Source organism: Cricetulus griseus, chromosome 5 (assembly GCF_003668045.3).
Source record: "Cricetulus griseus strain 17A/GY chromosome 5, alternate assembly CriGri-PICRH-1.0, whole genome shotgun sequence".
NCBI lineage: Eukaryota > Metazoa > Chordata > Mammalia > Rodentia > Cricetidae > Cricetulus > Cricetulus griseus.
The window spans coordinates 143130799-143150773 of record NC_048598.1 but is presented as its reverse complement, the minus strand read 5'-3'; the positions used below and the strand labels follow the sequence as shown (position 1 = coordinate 143150773).

Genomic DNA, 19975 nt, shown 5'->3' with positions numbered 1-19975 from the left:
CTACTATCGGTAGCTTATTAGGTGCATGACACCAAAATGTATTTTAAGTGAAATGTGAGTGGAAAGGTTTGCTCTCACAGGGTTAAAAACATCTACAACAGCTTTTTTTCTTAGTGTGTGCAAGACTGTTCCAACCCTTTGAAGCAGCAGACTCTGTTCAGCAGTCGCCAAGTGTTACATAAAATCGCTTACTCCTTTCTGATTTTGCTGCCTCTTACAATTTGAGTGAGCTACTTCGAATGCTGAGAATCTGAGGGCCTGTGTCTTGACAACTCCTTTCTGTGGGGGACATCAAACTAAGAAAAGCTCTCCTCCCCTACTTGTTCGCAGGAGTACCATTTAACATTATAATACTTATTTTAACTCTCTGTTATTTTTATATACAGGGGAACATTGTTAATGAGGTGTATGTACACTGATACACAGACAATCCCAGTCTATGGGACCCTCTTCAAAAACACTACAATGATTTTATGAAGCTAAAAAGCAAAACCTGTCTCAACTTCCTAATTTGCTGTTGTTACCACTAAATGATCGGTAGCTATTAATAAAACATACTAATTACACACAACTTTTGCATATGAGGTCAGAGAGCTTTTAAGTCTGGGTATCTGCCCGAAAGGTGAAAAGCGTTAGGCTTTTTGCTTCCTGCCCCTCGGAGGACAAAGGTTGGTGCTGTCATCACTAATGTCTATACCCTCTGGCACATAGTAGGCTCTTAATATTTAGAAAGATAAAAGTTCCCTTTATTTTCTTTAATCATCACTTTGGGTCTCAAGTTATAAGAACTCTTCCAATGCTGCCTTACAGATAATACTTCATTATTGTGGATTTAATTACTTCACTCGTTTAAGATTTTTTTTCTTGTTGAGTTTTATATCCTATTCTCTATCAGTTTGTCAACACATATAAGATTTTACAATTTCCTAGAGAGAAACTCTGATCGTGTTCATAGCAGCACTCCCAACAAGTTTGATTAGCCTCTCTTCTCAGTGATATTTATGTTACTTTTGGGGAAGATAAGGTCAGTTTTAAGGTGGAGCCTGTTTGGGAATGCACAGACTCACCCATCTTCTCTACAAGCACTACTTCTTGAACAATATGAATTGGTCAGTCCCCAAATTTTCTTTTTTAATTCTATAAATGAACTTTTAAAAGCAATGAATAATCAATAAGCTCATCAAAATGAAAACTGACTTATATGTTATTTGTGGCTTGCTGGGAAACACTTTCTTTCAAGGTAAGTAAGGCTCAAATTTGATGGAGACGACACCTTCAACTTCAAGGCATCCTTATCATCTGAGATAGTATCTGACAAGGCTAAAGAAACTAACTTGCTGGGTGTTGGTGGTGCACTGCTTTAAACCCAGCACTTCAAAGGCAGAGACAGTGGATCCCTGTATGTTAGAGGCTAGCATGGTCTACAGAGGGAGTTCTAGGACAGAGAAACCCTTACTAGAGAAACAAAAGAAAAAAAAAAGAAAAAGAAACTTTACCTTGAGATTTTAATAATGTATATCTACTATACGAACTAATGGGTTTCCTGCTATTTCCATGTATGACATTTTTATACATGAATATAATGTATCTGATTATATCTACCTCCCATCGCCCTTTGCTGTTCCCCTTTCCACTTCTGCTGGTCCCTTTGACTTTCTAGACAACTTCGACTTTATATTTATTTATAGTTGAAATACATACAGGAGAAAATGTGATACTTGTAGTCCCGATCTGGCAGATCTTTCATTTCATGCATTTTTCTGCAAAGGATGTCGCTGCTCTTCACACCTAAAGAAAATTCTCTTGTGGATACATCTCATTGATCCATTCAATCACGTCTTGATGGGCATCCAGGCTGACTTCATTTGTGATTACTGAGAGTAGCACAGCAGTAAACATGGATGTGCAAATATCTCTGCTATGTGTGGTGTGTTGGATGCATGTGTGGTGCATGCACATGTATGCAGCTGTGCATGCTCATATGCATGTTCATGCACACAGACGCCAGAGGAGGCTGTTGACTATCTTGGCACAGTGTCCTTCACCCAACAGGAAGCTCACCTTTTCTGCTAAGCTGGCTGGCATGTGGGCTCCTAGGATCTACCTGTGTGTGTCCTCTGAGGTTACATGGGTACTGAGATTTAAACTCAGGTCCTTAGGCATCCACAGCAGATACTCTTACTCATTAAGCCATTTCCCCAGGTCCTAATTAGTGTTTTTTATAGGACTTGTTGTGTTATTATGTCTTAGTAGGATCACAATGAGGAGCATGATTTCTTCCCCATATAAGTCAAACAGCAGTACCAAATCTAAGAATTAATAGACTTTTTAAAATTGATTCTTTGTGGATTCCCCATCATGCTTAGTAGACTTTGTTACTGAGATAGTGATGAAATTTGGATATGGATTATTCTCTAAGTCCAAGTATTAAAGTAGGCCTGCCTCATTGTCCTCCCACCACCATCTGTCCTCCAGCTGCAGCCTAAGCCTGAGGTGAGTCTGGGCACTGCTCTGTCCCCCAATGGCCCCCATCAACCCCTGCTCAACTCTGCTTGAACCCCACCCTGGACAAGAGTGGACCTGCCCAGACTGGAAGGCTCACCCTGAGTCCGGACACACTTCACCCTTGTACGCCCTCCACCCTCGGGCCTCCAGTTGCTGCCTGAGCCTGAGCCTGCCTGAGCCCTCTGAGTGCTGCCTGAGAGAGGGAGAGATGCCACCTGCACCCACTGGAAGAAGGGATGGGAAGGCGACAGATTAAGAACACACTCAACAACACAAAGACCAATATGACACCACCAGAATCTAGGGACACCACACCAGCAGAACTGAAAAGCTCAACACAGAGGATGAAGAAGAGATGGACCTTAAAAATTATCTTATGAAGATAATAGAGACCATTAGAGAGGAAACAAGAAAAACCCTTAAAGAAATAGAAGAAAAAACAAGCAAGAAATTACATAAAATGGAGGAAAAGACAAACCAAAAAATTCAAGAAATAAACAAATCTCTTGAAGAATCTAAAGAAAACCAAGAAAAAAACAACCAAACAAGTGAAGGAAACAATTCAAACAGTTCACTGTTTGAAAGCACAATTAGAAACAATAAAGAAAACACAGAATGAGGGGATGCTGACAATAAAAAAGCTGGGTAAACAATCAAGAACCACTGATGTAAGTATAACCAATAGAATACAAGAGATGGAAGAGAGAATCTCAGGTGTTGAAGACTCATTAGAGGATATACAGTCATTGACCAAAGAAAATCTCAAGTCCAACAAATTCCTAACACAAAATATCCAGGAAATATGGGACACCGTGAAAAGACCAAACCTAAGAATAATAGGTATAGAAGAAGGCGAAGAAATTCAGCTCAAAGGTACCGAAAATTTAGCCAACCAAATCATAGAAGAAAACTTCCCAAACCTAAGGAAGGATATGCCTATGAAAGTACAAGAAGCTTACAGAACACCAGATATAGTGGACCACAAAAAGACATCTCCTTGCCACATAATAATCAAAACATCAAACTTATAGAACAAAGAAAAAATATTAAGAGCAGCAAAAGAAAAAGGCCAAGTAACATACAAAGGCAGACTTATCCAAATTACACCCAACTTCTCAATGGAAACTTTGAAAGCCAGAAATCCTGGATAGATGTTCTGCAAACGCTAAGGGAACATAGTCAGCCCAGACTACTGTATCCAGCAAACTTTTCAATCACTATAGATAGTATAGAAAACAAGATATTCAATGACAAAACCAGATTTAAATAATATATATTTACAAATCCAGAACTACAGAAATTACTGGTAGGAAAACTCAACACAACGAAGATAACTGCACTCAAAACCATAGGCAATAGATAATCTCACTTTACCAAACACCAAAAACAAAGAAACAAAAAAGTGGGGAAATCCACACACAATAACACCACCAACAAGAAATCCAAAACAAACAATGTCAATGGTCTTAACTTGCCTATAAAAAGATACAGGCTAACAGAGTGGATACGAAGACAGAATCCATCCTTCTACTGCATACAAGAAACACATCTCAACTTCAAAGACAGACAGTACCTCAGAATAAAGGGTTGAGAAAAGATTTTCCAATCAAATGGACCCAGCAAACGAGCTGGTGTAGCAATAGTAATATCTAACAAATTACACTTCAAACTAAAGTCAATCAAAAGAGATGAAGAAGGGCATTTCATACTCATCACAGGAAAAGTCCATCAAGATGAAGTCTCAGTCCGGAACATCTATGCCCCGAATACAAAGGCACCCACATTTGTAAAAGAAACATTACTAAAGCTCAAATCATACATAAAATCTCACACACTTATGGTAGGAGACTTCAACAACCTACTCTCACCACTAGATAGGACCACCAGACAGAAACTAAACGAAGAAATAACAGATGTTATGATCCAGTTGGGTTTAACAGATATCTATAGAACATTCCATCCAAACACAAAAGAATATACCTTCTTCTCAGCGCCACATGGAACCTTCTCTAAAACTGACCACATACTTGACAATGCAGCAAAACTACACAGATACAAACAAATTGGAACTACCCCCTGTATCTTATCAAACCACCATGCTTTAAAGTTAGACTTCAACAACAACACAAATTGCAGAAAACCTACAAAGTCATTGAAATTAAATAATGCTCAATTGCACCATTCCTGGGTCAAGGAAGATATATATATATAAAAAAAGAAATTAAAGACTTCCTAGAACTTAATGAGAATTTAGACACCCAAACATACCCAAACCCATGGGACAAGTTGAAAGCAGTGCTAAGAGCAAAGTTCATAGCAATAAGTGCCCACATGAAGAAACTGTAGAATAGTCACACTAGAGAATTAACAGCACAAATAAAAGCTCTAGAACAAAAGGAAGCAAACTCTCCCCAGAGGAGAAGACACCAGGAAATAATCAAGATGAGGGCTGAAATCAATAAAGTAGAGACTAGGAAAACACTACAAAGACTCAATTAAAGAAAGAGTTGGTTCTTCGACAAAGTCAACAAGATACACAAACCTTTATCCAAACTAAGCAAAAGGCAGAGAAAGAGCATGCTAATTAACAAAATCAGAGATGAAAAGGGGGATATAACAATGGACACTGAAGAAATCCAGAAATCATCAAGTCATACTTTGAAAACCTGTACTCCACAAAATTTGAAAATCTAAAGGAAATGGACAATTTTCTGGATAGTTATCACTTACCAAAATTAAATCAATAACAAATAAGCGATTTAAACAGACCTACAACCCCTAATGAAATAGAAGCAGTCATCAAAAATCTACCAACCAAAAAAAGCTCAGGGCTAGATGGTTTAAGTGCAGAATTCTACCAGACTTTCAAAGGAAAGCTAATACCAGTACTCCTCAAATTGTTCCACACAATAGCAGCAGAAGGGAAATTGCCAAGCTCTTTTTATGAGGCTACAATTAATTTGGTACCTAAGCCACACAAAGACACAAGGAAAAAGGAGAATTATACACCAATATCCCTCATGAACATCGACGCAAAAATATTCAACAAAATTCTAGCAAATCAAATCCAAAAACACATCTGAGAAATCATCCACCATGATCAAGTTGGCTTTATCCCAGGAATGCAGGGATGGTTGAACATATGAAAATACATCAATGTAATCCACCATATAAACAAACTGAAAAAGAATAAACACATGCTCATCTCGCTAGATGCTGAAAAAGCCTTTGACGAAATCCAACATCCCTTCATGATAAAGGTATGGACACATCAGGAATAACAGGAACATACCTAAACATGATAAAAGCAATATACAGCAAACCAACATCCAACATCAAACTAAATGGAGAGAAACTCAAGGTGATTCCTCTATAATCAGGAACAAGACAATGCTGTCCACTCTCTCCATATCTCTTCAATTTTGTACTTGAAGTCCTAGCTAGAGCAATAAGACAACAAAAGGAGGTCAAGGGAATACAAATCAGAAAGGAAGAAGACAAAGTCTTACTATTTGCAGATGATATGATAGTCTACATAAGTGACCCGAAACACTCTACCAGGGAACTCCTACAGCTGATAAACACCTTCAGCAAAGTGGCAGGATACAAGATTAACTAAAAAAAAAAAATCAGTAGCCCTACTATATATAGAGATAAATGTGCTGAGATAGAAATCAGAGAAACATCACCCTTTACAAATAGCAACTAACAACATAAAGAACTTTGAGTCTTTAAAGAAGGAAATTAAAGAATATACCAGAAAATGGAAAGATCTCCCATGCACTTGGATAGGTAGGATCAACATGGTAAAAATAGCAATTTTGCCAAAAGCAATCTACACATTCAATGCAATCCCCATCAAAATACAAGCACAATTTTTCACAGACATTGAAAGAACAGTACTCAACTTCATATGGAAAAACAAAAAACACAGGATAGCCAAAACCACCCTGTACAATAAAGAAACTTTTGGAGGAATCACCATCCCTGACTTCAAGCTCTATTATAGAGCCATAGTCCTGAAAACAGCTGGGTATTGGCACAAAACAGACAGGTTGACCAATGGAATCTAACTGAAAACCCTGATATTACCCCACATACCTATGAACACTTGATTTTTGACAAAGAAGATAAATTTATACAATGGAAAAAAGAAAGCATCTTCATCAAATGGTGCTGGCATAACTGGATTTGGACATGTAGAAGATTGCAGATTGATCCATATCTATCGTCATGCACTAAACTTAAGTCCAAATGGATCAAAGACCTCAACATAAATTCAGCCATACTGAACATCCTAGAAGAGAAGGTAGGTGGCACCCTTGAACAAATTGGTACAGGAGCCAGCTTTCTGAACATAACACCAGCAGCTCAAACATTGAGATCGACAATTAATAAATGGGATCTCCTGAAACTGAGAAGCCTCTGTAAAGCAAAGGACACAGTCAGCAAGTCAAACGCCAGCCCACAGAATGGGAAAAGATATTTACCAACCTGACATCTGACAGAGGGTTGATCACCAAAATATACAATGAACTCAAGAAGCTAGCTACCAAAACACCAAACAATGCAATTAAAAGATGGAGTACAGAAATAGAGAATTCTCAACAGAGGAATCTGAAATGGCTGAAAGACACTTGAGAAAGTGTTCAACATCCTTAGCCATCAGGGAAATGTAATTCAAAACCACTCTGAGGTACCATCTTACTCCTGTCAGAATAGCTAAAATCAATAACACCAATGACAATCTATGCTGGAGAGGATGTGGAGAAAGAGGAACTCTCCTCCATTGATGGTGGGAGTGCAAACTTGTACAACCACTTTGGAAATCAGTATGGCAGTTTCTCAGGAAAATGAGAATCAGTCTACCTCAAGATCCAGCCACTCCTCTCTTGGGCATATACCCAAAGAATGCACACTCATACAATAAGGACATATGTTCAACTATGTTCATGGCAGCATTGTTTGTAATAGCCAGAACCTGGAAACAACCTAGATGCCCCTCAACCAAAGAATGGATAAAGAAAATGTGTTAACATTTACGCAATGGAGTACTACTCAGAAGGAAAAAAAAAAATGGAACCTTGAAATTCGCAGGCAAATGGATGGAACTAGAAGAAACCATCCTGAGTGAGGTAACCCAATCACAAAACGATAAACATGGTATGTATTGACTGATTTTTGATTTTTAGACATAGAGCAGAGGATCACTAGCCTACAATCCACACTGCCAGAGGAGCTAGGAAATAAGGAAGAACCCAAGAGAAAATTGCATAGTCCCTCGAAGAAGGGGATGGGGACAAGAACCCCTGACCAAATTGGAGCCCCGGGGGCATGGAGAGGAAGGAGAGTCTTCATCCAGTTTTTGTTCGAAGCAGAAACAAACATCCACAGCTAAGCACTGAACCATCCTACTGGAATTTAGTTGTTTAGAGGAGGGTTGAACAAAGGAGCCAAGACAAGGTTGGAGAGACCTGCAGAAACAGTGGACCTGACCTACTGATAGAATGGAGACCCTAGTCATAAAGCTGGGGAAACAGCATTGGACCAAACCAAGCCCTCTGAATGTGGGTACCAGCTAGGAGTCCAAGACAGTCTATGGGTCCTCTAACAGAGGAGCCAGTCTTTATCCCTAGAGCACAAATGGACTTTTGGGAGCCCATTCCCTATGGAGGGATACTATTGTAGCTCAGATACAGCAAGGAGGGTCTAGACCCTCCCCCAAACAATATGACAGACTTTAAAGGTCCTTGGTGTAGGGCCTCACTATCCCTGGGGAGGGGTCGGGGGTGGAGAGGTGGGTGGGGAACATGGGAGGATTGGAAGGCAAGGGAATGGGGGGGTGGATATGTAAATACGATTAATTAAAAATAATAAAAAAGGAAAAAAAAAAGAAAGTAGGCCTGAGCAATTCTGGAGGGTGGCAGAAAACTCTAAAGATGGGATAGCTCCAAAAGCAACAGGGCCAACTGACCATAGGCTGAAACCTTCAAAATGGTAAGCCAAAAAATTCATTCATTCATTCATTCATTCATGCATGCATGCATGCATGTCTCATTTCTTGAGACAGGGTTTCTCTGTGTGAAAGACCCCCGAAGGGATACTTTTGTAGAGGGAGACTCACACCCAGGAATCAGCGAGGCCACGAACTGGATGTAAAAACAAGAGGCTTTATTGGAGACGCGGGTACCCGGGGCGACTTAGCTTTTCTGAGGCCAAGCGCGCCGAGCCAAGGGAAAGGGGTCCTTATATAGGGAAAAAGGCGCAAGCTAGGAGCAGGGATTCTATTTGATGGTTCAAATGAGGCACAGAGCCATTCCAGATCAGCATATTCTCAAGGTCTGGTGTCTGGTACAACAGACTTGATTCCTCCCTCCGCGCCCAGGTGGCTGACCTTGGGGGCGGAGACCTTGGGACGGAGTGTTTCTCAACGGGGGGGGGCGTGGGGGCGAGGGGTGCCCTTTCCCTGCTCGGCCCCAGCCCCGGCGCGGTGCCAGGGCAGCCCCGCCTGGGTGAACCGGCTTGGGAGGGAAAACGGCAGCCGGGGGAAGTGGAGGCCGGCGGGGGCAGGGACAGCAGGATAAAGGGGAAGCAGGGCGGCTCTGCGGCAGCTCGCCCGCGCTGCACTCTCCAGCCCCTGGCGGTATCCTGGCTCTGCCCTGCTCCAGAGAGAACACCCAGCATCAGCATAGGCGGGGGGAGACAGAGAGGCAGCGGGCCTTTCATTCCCCCATTTCTCTTGTGACTGAATGGAATCTTTCATTCAGAGGTCTCTGGTTAAGTCTTTCTATAAGCTTGGCCATGCTGTCTCTAACTATTCCTGTATGGTCTGTATAAAAGCAGCATTCTTCCTTGAGGGCAGCACATAGCCCCCCTTCCTGTAAAAATAATAAATCTAATCCTCGTCTGTTCTGCAGGACTACCTCAGAGAGTGATGTTAAGGATTTCTCGAGTGCACTGACTGACTCTTTTAGGACCTGGATATCTGTGTACATGGCTTGCTGTAGAAGTTTAAAATGATTAATTCCCTGTAAGGCAATGGTTCCGGTCCCTATGCCGGCTGCTATGCCCCCCACTGTTATCCCTCCTAATAATAGGGCCACGGTAAAGGATATTGGCTCCCTCTTATATCGGGTTGATTTCCCTAGTACGCTGTAAACATATTCAGGTTGGTGGTATGTGACTTTGGGCCAAAGTTCTATCAATATACAAAAGTCAATGGTGGTGTTGAGAACAGTGGTAGAGACACAGGGAGTCAACCCAGTACTGCAAGCCCAATAAGTTCCATAAGGGGCAACAAGGTATCGGCTGTCCTGAGATAATGGCTCTGTTTGGTTACATAACTCTTGATATGAGGGATGAACCCTGCCTATGCATAGCCCCTTTCCTGAGACCTCAGACAATGTGAGCTTGTGCTGCATGGCAGTTTCACAACTGGTAGGCGCTGAGGTCTGGTGACGCCGGACCCAGACAGTGTCCCCGATCTGGTAGGAATGGGGAATGGTAGGATGGTCCCTCTGGTCTTTATAAGTTTTTTTAAAAAGGTGTGAGCCCATATGGCCTAGGGGTATGCTAGGGGGAGTAGGAGGGCCCAGTCCCCATCAGGGAGTGATAGGTACTGGCATCCCCACGCAAGGAAGTTCCCTTTGACTTAGCATTTCAACCAGGGAGAATGGACGGCGAAATTCTTTTCCAAACTGCTTCCTGCTGACTTTGGGACGAAGTTAGGGACCCCAGAAGGTTGAAATGCTAGTCAAAAGCAAAAAGGAATTTAGGCAACGGGGAATCCATCAGGGGCTTCTGGTTAGCAGACACTGTTGCAGAGATAGGGGGTGTCCATATCAGCAGACTAGTTCACATCCATAGCAAGTCTAGGGTTCGCAGTCTACTTAGAACAGTCTGAAGTCAGCAACTGGTACTCAGATGTCTGTCAGAAGCAGAAACCTGTTTAAGACATATTTAAACTAGGAACAGAGGTTAAAACTTATTTATAGAAGCCCACAGTGCAGAAAAAGCAGATATCTGGATATCTGTTCAAACAGCAAGAACATATTTATAACTTTGAGTCCTAGCAAAAACTACAGATTTGGGCTATAAGCATGTACATTTTTCTTCTGTCCAGAGAGCTAGGTATGGATTGGACAGGGGTGCCTTTGGCCTGATGAAAAGCCCTTTAAGTTTGTACTTAGATGACAACCAAAATAAACTTAAAAACCTTGAGCTTGTGCCTGAACAGTAGATAGTCATTATTTTATCAGCTAACATACTGACTAGTCTATAGTGGATCTGACTGTCTGATGCTGTCAAGCTGACAACCAGTAATATTTCAGAGATCTGAGAAGGGTATATTTTATCCGAATCTACTAAAAAGGACAGAAGCCAGTCAGAAGCAAGTCCATATACAGTTAGCCAAACCCAAGTTTCTCCATTACCGTTGGAGGCAGCTGTCTCAAAGAACAGCAATCTTCGCCAGGCCTATATTGTGAGAGGTTTTATTTTCTCTCTGTGGAAGAGGGACATGGAAAAGACTGACCTTGTTTTGTCTAGGCAAAGGGGTACAATCAATTTTCCAGCGTCCAGCAGCTTTGTCCACAGTCTCGGCCAGGTTCTGGCAGGCGGCAGGTTTCATATCTGAGCATCTGCTCATTGGTCCAGGTGCAGGAACTGAGGTGCCTGTAATCTTCGGGTCATTGTCAGGATCTGGCAGTCTGTCTGACATTATAAACTTTAGAGATAACAATTTAAATGCCATATTCTGAAGATCTCTGAAGCATTAGAGGTCTGTTTGTCTGTTTTAATTACTTGCCTTAAGCATACATTAAGTATACAGGTGGCTAGGTAAGGTCTTATTTCTGTAAATAATTTTTAGTCTGACTGTAACTGGTTTTAACTTAGTAAGATGTTTGAAACAGCACAGCTGAACTTAAAACTGCATAGAGCTACCTTATATTCCTTAAACAGTAGCTTAACTTCTTTCTTAGGCAGGGTTTTTCTGTGACTTTGGAGCCTGTCCTGGAATTCGATCTGCCGGACCAGACAGGCCTTGAACTCATAAAGATCTATCTGCCTCTTATTCCCGAGTGGTGGGATTAAAGGCATGTGTCACCAATGTTCTAAACTTAAGGTGTGTGCTACCAACATCCTGAGCTTAAAGGTGTGTGTTATCAACATCCTAAACTTATTTCTAAAATATAAACTGTAATATCTTATAATAGATCAGCATCTTTCATAAAACAAAAACTTTACATTGTCAGGCTTTGCTCAAAAATAATTTTAAATTGAAGCTCTTTAAGTATAAATATTAATAAAAACAAACATTAAAAAAAACTGGTTTTAAAAAGAAATTTAAATTCCCTTAAGGTCTTTCTGTAATATATAGAAGCATTAACATTGTAAATCTCAATTGAAAAACTTGTTTCTAAGATGGTACCTCTAATTTCCATGCGGTCATCTTTAGTCAAGATGGCGGTTTAAGTATTCCTTTTTTAATTTTAGCAAAATGGCGACCAGTCAAGTCATATGAACATTTTAAAACAAGTATATATAAAACAGAATTAGCTTAATATGGTTAAAATTTTAGACATGAGAAACCATAGCACAGTTTACATTTTTCTCTGACTTATAATAACCTTTTTTCTGACTTTTAACAACTTTCCTCTGACCTTTTACAACTTGCTTTGACCCTCCATAACTTTCTGTAACAATCTTCTCTGCTATGACTTGCTTGCTTTAATTTTCTATAACCTTTTAGTTCATTTCTCTGACTCTCTTAGACATTCTTAGACAAGTTTCCTTTTTCCTTTCCCTCTTTATTATTTAAGTCTCCTACATTTTTTTTTCATTTCTCAGTTAACATCAAAATTTTATCAAAGTCCTTTTTACAGTTCTTAATAACTTTAAGGCCGTTTAGATGTCCGGATCAGGCCAGATAAGTTTATACGCTCGAGCTGAGGAACAAAGAGTAATTCATTTGCGTTTATGCACATCAATTACAAAACAAAGGCCAAACAACATAGAACACAGAACAGGTTTTCGCAGCGCGGTTTCGACAGAGAGTCGAAAGAATTGAGGGGGGGTCGAAGAAGGGGGCCCTCCTTCTTCGTCCCCAGTAAAGATTGCAAATCCCTCAAGCCGAGGGCCTTCTCCAAAGAGACTGGGAAGATGTCCAGTCATAGATCTAAGTTCAAAGTACAAATCCCTCACATCGAGGGCTTCCCAAGTTCAAAGTACAAATCCCTCACATCGAGGGCTTCAAACGCTACCAGGACGTCTCCTGGAGCCGCGGTCGGGAGTTCGAACCCGTCAGTCCCTCCTCGGATCCGCCTACAAATGTACACAGCTGTATACTACAAACGCAAGCGCAATTCACAAGACAGACTCAGACCAGACAAGACAAAACAGCGGATCCGCACAACACTTACCTCCCAGACGTGGGTCGGTGGTCCCTGGGCGGGTCTCGATCCCGGACGAGCCCCCAAATGAAAGACCCCCGAAGAGGATACTTTTGTAGAGGGAGACTCACACCCAGGAATCAGCGAGGCCACGAACTGGATGTAAAAACAAGAGGCTTTATTGGAGACGCGGGTACCCGGGGCGACTTAGCTTTTCTGAGGCCAAGCGCGCCGAGCCAAGGGAAAGGGGTCCTTATATAGGGAAAAAGGCGCAAGCTAGGAGCAGGGATTCTATTTGATGGTTCAAATGAGGCACAGAGCCATTCCAGATCAGCATATTCTCAAGGTCTGGTGTCTGGTACAACAGACTTGATTCCTCCCTCCGCGCCCAGGTGGCTGACCTTGGGGGCGGAGACCTTGGGACGGAGTGTTTCTCAACGGGGGGGGGCGTGGGGGCGAGGGGTGCCCTTTCCCTGCTCGGCCCCAGCCCCGGCGCGGTGCCAGGGCAGCCCCGCCTGGGTGAACCGGCTTGGGAGGGAAAACGGCAGCCGGGGGAAGTGGAGGCCGGCGGGGGCAGGGACAGCAGGATAAAGGGGAAGCAGGGCGGCTCTGCGGCAGCTCGCCCGCGCTGCACTCTCCAGCCCCTGGCGGTATCCTGGCTCTGCCCTGCTCCAGAGAGAACACCCAGCATCAGCATTGGCGGGGGGAGACAGAGAGGCAGCGGGCCTTTCATGTGTAGCTCTGGCTAGCTTCAAACTCAGAAATCTACCTACTTCTGCACCCCCAGTGCTGGGATTAAAGGCATTGGTTACCAAGCCTGGCAACTTTTCTTTACAACTCGTTTCATCTAAAGCATTTGTCATAGGAATGAAAAGCTAACACAGAGGACAATGAAGTAGACACAACCATGAAATGGCCAGTCTACAAACTAGTAAGGATGCAGGACAGTGGTGGTGGCACAGTTTTAATCCCAGTTCTTGGGAGGCAGAGACAGGAGGATGGATCTCTGTTAGCTCGAGGCCAGCCTGCTATACAGAGTTAGTTCCAGGACAGTCAGGACTGTTCCAGAGAAACCCTGTCTCGAAAAACCACAAGTCAAACAAACAAAAAACAAAGCAATAAAACAAACTAGTAAGGAGAGGCAGAACCTAGAATTGTAAAGAAGAACAAAGTCCATACAAAAATCTGGCCTGATGAAACACCTAGTCTTTAGAAACCATAGTGTTCAGATTCAGAGAAGCTCATATGAAATGTGTACACATGGAAGATCAACATCACTGGATGATTTTTTTTCCAGAGAGGGTTTCTCTGTAGGTTTGGTGTTACGATAAATCTTTCCAACAAAAGCTGCCTGAGCCCCACCGCCACGTGTGCGCTTTAGGCCAGCCACCTGCCCGAGTTAGGGCCCAAATGAATACACAGAAACTTGTATTAGGTACAAAGCTGCTTGGCCAATGACTAGGATTCTCATCTGCTAACTCAGTCTTAACTATCAAAAATCTATATATTTTATAAGACTTATCTTATCGGGCGCCTTATTGGCGTCCCTCCTTGCCGGTGGCTCACATCCTGCCGCTGGAGGAGGAAGGGGAAAAGAGGGCCCTTCCTGTTTCTCCTTTGCTTAAATATGAGTCTCCTTGCTATGTCACTTCCTGCCTGGATCAGCACTTCTCTACTACATTTCCCAGAATCCTCTTTGACTCCTAGTCCAGTCTACTTGCTGCCTCATTGGCCAAACAGTATTTTATTTAACAATCAAAAAGATAAACATACACAGTACATTCCCCATCAGTTTGGAGACTGTCCTGGAACTCTCTTTGAAGACCAGGTGGCCAAGAACTCACAGAGATCCGCCTTGCCTCTGCTTCCCAAGTGCTAGGTTTAAAGGGCGAGCACCACCAACGCCCGGCTCACCTGGATGATATTAATGCCTCCACAACTACTACTGAAGAACTGCACTTGCCTAGGATGCATGATATTCTGGGAATGCTCCTGAAAAGAGTATTTTTAATGAGTGAGCCTATTATAAATTCTCTCAAATCTTACTGATAACTTTAAGGTTTTCATTTTCCCTAAATATGGAACACAATGTTTCATTACTAAGTATTTAACCTGGCATCTAGGCTGAAAGCTACAAATACATTTCTGAACTAGTTGTTTTAAATGTAGCAGAATTTCTTGTGGAGCCACTGCAAAAGGTGATCCCTTTTAACACACATTTTAGTGAACTCTTACTATATCTCTAGTCAAGACAGGACTTCTTGCCTTCTGCAGAGAAAGCTTTTCTGGAACCTGCAGGACAGTTTAACCTCAAAGGGGTACTCTTTTACCTCTGTTGATCACCATCTGCTCTTCACACCTCAGAAACCAGCATGGCAGCCAGAATCCCTCTACAGTACATCTAATTCAAATCAAAAAAACCAAACTGCCAGTTACTCTCCCACAAATATAGTTGAGATTTTAGTTTTTTTTCCTTTGAGGGCATGAACATATCTGGAACAAAATAAAATGACTATGAACTGAATACAGCAATTCAGCACAAAGCTTGGAAGTGGAATGCCTGATACAATGATTCATAGTTTTATGCTTAAAACATGGCAGAAATCATAAAGCAAGAGCATTATGAATTTTAAAGGAATCTGTTAGTATTTATATTTCTCATTAGTTATTCAATTTTAGGGTTTGAAAACAATCAAAAAACTACTGAGTGATATTGTTATCACCCTGTTTTAGGTCCATAGTTTTGATAAAGAATAACTTTATTCCCCTGGTTTTTTGACACAGGGTTTTTCTGTGAAACCGCTCTGGCTGTCCTTGAACTTGATTTGTAGAGCAGGCTGGCCTGCAATTCACAGAGATCTTCCTGCCTCTCACTCCCCAGTGCTGGAATTAAAGGTCTATAGATTTGGATCATACAATCACCAATGTCACTAAAAGCACATATACTAAAAGAAAGTCACTGGCTTTACTAATCTTTAGTAAACTAAAGATAGTGAACCACTTATTTTAATACTGGGCAGTGGTAGCACAGGAATTTAACCCTGGGGCAGGTGGATCTCCAGCTGTGTTTCAGGCTGGTCTACAAAGTGAGTTCTAGGACAGTCAGGGCTACATAGAGAAATCCCCCCAAAACAAAACAAATCCCAAAAACCTTAGTTTAAAATGATTTTGTTAAAACTCAAAAGTCTTGTTTATATTTTTACCATTTGAATACTTCCAATATCAGAGTATTGAGACATTCCCCAAAATAAAGACAACATTAACATATTTCCAAACATAAACACAGACTTTTGAGAGAGAGAAAGGTTCTTGTGTATTTCAGCTTGGCCTTAAACGAACTATACAGCCAAGGTGACCTTGAACTTGGATCCTTCTGCCTCTAACAAGTGCTAAAGTACAGGTGTGCTACCATTGCCAATTTAAGTGGTGTTGGGGACTGAACCCAGGTCTTCTAGTATGCCAGAAAATAACACTAACCAAAGCTACACCCCAGTCCAACATAAAATAGTTTAAAAGGAATAGCAAGAGAATATACAATGTGCTCGCCCACACACGAACGCATACACACAGACACACAGACATACACACACAGAGAAAGACACACACAGACTACTCTATCAAAGCAGCAATGTACAGTTCCATCACTACAGCAGATGAAAGGGCAAGATGTGGTATACTACTATTGTGTATACATGCCATATATTCCACCCATCAGTTATTAAAATACCTAAAAGAACTGTGAGGATTGGTTTTTACTGCATTCACAGCTGTCCCCCCACCCCGACAGCACCTTTGTGGGGCCAGCTGATTTCAGAACAAATCAGGTGGTCCATAGCTATGTTCAACTCTGACAGAAAGCCTACAACCTGATTAAGGGCATTTTAAGCCTTAATAGCCTATCTTGACAAAAATCAAAGCAAGGAAGTAAACTGGCTTAATGTAAAAAGCTTAAGAAACAGGCCCCTGGTATATTGGAGCCATATTCCATGAACAAAAAATTTTTTTTGTATTGTGTCTTGGGGCAGGATTTCACAACCCAGCTTGGCCTTGAACTTGCTGTTCATCAGCAAATGACCTTAAACTTCTGATCTCCCTGCCTCTAGCTCCCAAGTAAGGGGATTCCAGATCTGTAACATGTATGGCTTCCACAAATATGATATGCTATACCTCTTGATTGAGACACAGATTATGAAAAATGTATTTTCTATACAGACATTTATGGCTTAGCATTATCTACAACCTGTTCTCAACCCTATTTAGCCTAATGCCTTATGACAGAGTGCACATCACTTGACCTATTAAGTACCTGTTTCCAGTCTGTAAAGTGGGAAAATACTTTCTACCCTGACTCTGACTGATGATGTCAGAGGGTCAACTCAAAAACAAAACAAAACAAAAAACCCACTAAAGTATTTGTAAACTGCTACAATTACAACTATATAAGGTTCTCCCTTTTTGTTTTCTTAAACTTTCTCCAAAATTAAGAGTGACATTGTAAGGTTGGAATAAATATCCAGATAAAGAAATTATAAATACAGCTGGAAGAACAATACACTTCCATAGGGCAATAGAGAAATACTGATTAGGATATGGAGACTGTCCTGGAGTCTGAACACTCATTATGAGTTCTAGGTGGAGTTATGGTAAAGTTCTGACCCCAAATGACAGTTTCATACTTAGTCCCCCCACCCCCGAGTTATACTGCCTTTCTTTTGTGTGAGTCCCTGGGAGTAAGTTTAGTCTGACGATGCATGGGGAAGGGCTTCAACTCTGCAATCTCCTTCCCCAATAACTTTAACACTCTCCTCACTCTTTGGCCCTGACCCAGAAGAATATAACTATTCCACGTAAGAAATGGACTGGTTAACTACGTCTTTCTTTTTCTGGTTTTCCAAGACAGAGTTTCTCTGTGTAACTGCCCTGGCTGTCGTGGAACTCGCTTTGTAGATTAGGCTGGCCTCGAACTCACATAGATCCACCCGTCTCTGCCTCCCTAGTGCTGGGATTACAGCGATGAGCCACGAGTCACCACGCCCGGCATAAGATTTCTTGTAGATTAATTCTTATGATTATGGACACCAGCAGTAAAGCTACTCACTCCCTCACTAGGAATTACTATTACCAATGGTCAAGCACAGAATCAAGTAAACGGTCTTGTTTCTTGCACAGGCGTCACTCAACTCACAACTCTTCCCACGCATAAAATACAATGAAACTGCCCAGTAGCTCTATCTCAAGGCCAAGAACGGATGAGTGAACAGTGCATGGGAGGCGCCTGGAATGGTGTCAGATAAAGTGTCAGGCCAAGTCCCATTATCACCTCTTGTCTCAGGACACAACCAGGTCAGGACCGAGAGCTGCATCTACTGAAGGCCACGTTGGGACCGGCCAGCGTAGCCCAGGGGTCTTGCCCAGGCGTGGGAAGGGAGAGACCCTCGCGGTCCCCACGCGAGCCTACCTGTTGTTGCGGATGCTGAGCAGCACGCACAACACCAGCTCCAAGTAGACGCGCAGCACTTCCAGCCAGCGAGAGGAGAGCCGCAGGGCCTCACCGTCCTCGCCCTCGGTGCCCATGTCGGCGCCGCCCCCGCCGCCGCCGTCGCCCGGGCCGCCGCCTCCGCTCAGGGAATTCTCCGCGGCGAACTCGACACGCAGCTCCCGCACGAACCAGCCGCACTTGCGCATGAGGAACTCCAGCCGCGGCTGCTCCGCGGGCGAGACGCGGAGGCAGATGCGGAGCTGGGGCCACAGCGCCGGGTAGAAGAGGCACTCGCGCCAGTGCGAGCAGGAGGCTGAGGCCCGCAGCCGGTCGGGCGGCGACAGAAAGGAGAAGATGTGCACGATGAGCTCGCTGGGCAGCGACGCGGCGCCGGCCGCCTGCCCGCACAGAGCCATCCGGCCGGGCCGCCCGCCGCCCGCCGCCGCCGCCCGCGCAGTCCTCGCAGCAGCCCCCGCAGCCGGCGCCGCTGCCGCCGCCGCTGCCGCACCACCCGGGCGGCCCCGGAACGGGTTCGCGCTCCCGGCGGTCGGGGCTGCGGCACTGACAAGAACAACATCAATGACAAGGAAGAAGGGGGCGGAACCGCAGGGCGGGGAGGCCTGCTCGCTGCCAGCCGCCGGTCTTCCATACCGCAAGCAGGGGTGCCCCGGCCAGCCTACCGAACAACCTAGACAGCCTCGCTCCAACGGACCCAAGGCCCGGAGATGGACGAGCTGTCTCTGAAAAAACTGCAATTCTCCCCGGACCCGGAGGCCGGGGACTGGTAGGGACTGAGCTTGACGTCAGCGACGAGGGGCGGAGCCTGGCGCTGCTGGGCGCGACTATGAGCCCCAGGAAGCTCCTGCGTCCCTGGAAAGAGGGGCACGTGATCCAGGACGCCAGCCGACTGGAGGGCGTGGCTGGCGGCGAGGGGGCGTGGCCACGCGGAGCGCCCCTGCAGGCTGAGTCCAGCATTTGGTGTTTGCGCGGCAGCGCCTCTGAGTGATGCGAAACTTCCCGACACTTTCTCATGCCCTCAGCTGAGGCCGCGGAGCCCAGGACCCGCATCGATGTCTTTCTCCGTCCTCCTTGCTCGGAGTACGACAAAGTCGACTACCAAGAGGGCAGGTGTAGGCGGCACGCGGACCGGCCTCCCACGACGTACAAGGCCTCTTCCGCCCCAGTGAGGAACAAGGAGTGAGGACAGCGCCACCCCTTGTCCTCAGAGGGGCAGGAAGCAAAAAGGCTAATGCTTTTCACCTTTCGGGCAGGTACCCAGACTTAGGCTCTCTGGACCTGGTCTGCAAAAGTTTTGTGGAATTAGTATGTTTTATTAATAGCTACCGATCATTTAGTGGCAACAACAGTAAATTAGGAAGTTGAGACAGGTTTTGCTTTTCAGCTTCATAAAGCCATTAAAGTGGTTTTGAAGACAGTCCCACAGACTAGGATCGTCTGTGTATCAGTGTACATACACCTCAATAACCATGTACCTCGGTATATAAAAATAACAAGAGTTAAAATAAGTATTATAATGTTAAATGGTACTCCTGCGAACAAGTAGGGGAGGAGAGCTTTTCTTAGTTTGATATCCCCCACA

At 43.6% G+C, this 19975-nt stretch overlaps 1 protein-coding gene across 1 annotated transcript in view; it reads right to left on the bottom strand.

Annotated features, from left to right (window-relative positions):
• The window catches only part of LOC100767997 (melanoma inhibitory activity protein 2), a 70103-nt gene extending 51615 nt beyond the window's left edge, over positions 1-18488 (bottom strand). Inside the window, exon 1 of the mRNA XM_027419639.2 lies at positions 18355-18488. The gene's annotated coding sequence lies outside the window, so the exon portion shown is untranslated. The remainder of the gene's footprint in view (positions 1-18354) is intronic.
• Positions 18489-19975: the final 1487 nt, after the last annotated feature.